Genomic DNA, 1,999 nt, shown 5'->3' with positions numbered 1-1,999 from the left:
GGCCTTCTCCTGAGGATCCTGGGAACTCTGATATTTCCACCTTGGAGGCAGGAGACACTCTCTCTCCAGACTCACTCCCTGCGAAACATTTCTGAGGAGAAGCCAATGAAGCTACCCTCAGGCAGTCAGAGTTTGGGAGCTGAAGGACCCATGTGGAGACCCCTGCCAATGCTGAGATCCTAACAAAGTCACTGGATCCACAAGACTTCCCACCCACTGGTCTGTGATCTTCCTGCATTTGGCATCATTGCATGCTTCGTGAGTCTGAAGATGACGTTATGGATTGGTATCAGACTTATGGACTTGATCTGAACTGGGCTGGGATGTTTTCTTAATGTACAATTACTCCATATAAAGGTCTTTCTTTTTTAATAAAAGTCTTTCTTATACACATATGAGTCTCTATGAATTTGTGTCTCTGGTCAACCCAAACTAACACAGGGCCACGGAGGTTCATAAGGTAATCAGACAAAGATCCCATAACCAATAGGTGTCAAGATAGGAAATGAGGGTTCCTCATTCTACTCTCTGCAGTTGAGTGAAATTTGGGGACTTTTGGGGTCTCCTAGGGAGCAGGGCAGTGGGAAGACCCTGGATCTGATTGGAGGATGAAGAGAGGAGTCCTATGGGGCACTGCCTGCTGGCAGGTTTCAACATCTCTGGGTCTGCTCAGCCGTCCGTAGCGTGGAGGGCTCAGGGAAGTCCACCTTGGCTGGGATGAGGGGTCCCTACCCACCACCTACCACAGCCTTGCCCACTCCCAGTTCCCGGCGCCTGCACCCCCACGCAGCCCACGTCTAGGCCCCCGCTCCAGTCCCTCTCTGGTCTGGCTTTCTACCTCTCCCCTGGCAGCCAATCTCTGTCTGCAGAACCAGACCTCAGTTTCTGGGAAGCTGTGGCCGCATCCGCCCCTGCTGGGGAGGAGGCCGCTCTCTCCCGCCAGGCCCGGGCCCTATTTCAGCAGCCTCATCACATTCCCCGCGGCCTCAGTAGCCCAGAGCGCTGGATACGGTCTGGGTCTCCACACTGGTATGGCAGAGCCAGCCTGTGGGAAACCAGGTATCCCGCTGGGATAAAGGAGCCTTCCTCCCAGGGGACAGCCTCTGGGTCCAGACAGATACACCCCAAGTTGCGCCTCTGACCCACACCTGCCATGCCCACATCCCCAGACTCACTTTGTACTCACTTTGCACGCTGTCCCACTCAGACCTGCCCTCGCTTCCTGATGCTTCAGTGTTCTCCCCTGGTTCTTTCCCCTTATTCCTGCCGGGGGTGGGTGGGGGGGTAAGGGAGGAAGGTTGGCCCAACTCAAACCCTGTCCCCTGACACCTCTACTTTGCTGCCAACCCATGGGGGTGGGGGGAGGTCAGGGGTGGACTCAATCCCCCCATCCCAGCTCCTGGAGCAGAGCACAGCTGGAAGCAAACACCACTAGCCCAGGCCGTTTACCCGTCCCATCTGCTTCCCTCTGTGTGTGCAATAAAATGATAATAGCTAACAATTATTGAGCAGAGCACGTGCCTGGCGCGGATCAAAGTGCTTGGCATGGATTGGATCCCTTAGTCCTCTGGTAACTCTAGGAGCCGGCGCTGTTACTATCCCATGGGGTGGGGGCGGGGGCAGTGTATGTCCGTTTGCCCAGGACGGTGCTGGTGTAGGCTTGTTGCCTTGGCATAATTACTACGGTGCTCTCTGGCCCTATTTAGCTAGTAATTGATTTGGCAACCCCACTGTGAGGCACAGAGCAGGAAAGGCTTTGCCTGACCAAGGCCCCAAAGCTAGCACGCGGATAAGGCAAGATTCAACCCCGCAGCGTGTCCCCAGAGCCCTGCTAGACTATCTCAATTGATTTTGGGGCGGTTGACTCTGGGACCTCCCACTGCTCCCCCACCTTCCTACTCTATACTCCGCAGGGCCACCTAGACCTCCCGCAGTCTGGGGCTCCTCCTCAAACCCGTGGCATGATTGCGACCCTCTACCCTCGCCACCCAGCCTCAGG

Source organism: Tenrec ecaudatus, chromosome 1, assembly GCF_050624435.1.
Source record: "Tenrec ecaudatus isolate mTenEca1 chromosome 1, mTenEca1.hap1, whole genome shotgun sequence".
NCBI lineage: Eukaryota > Metazoa > Chordata > Mammalia > Afrosoricida > Tenrecidae > Tenrec > Tenrec ecaudatus.
Note: the sequence above shows the minus strand (reverse complement) of the source record.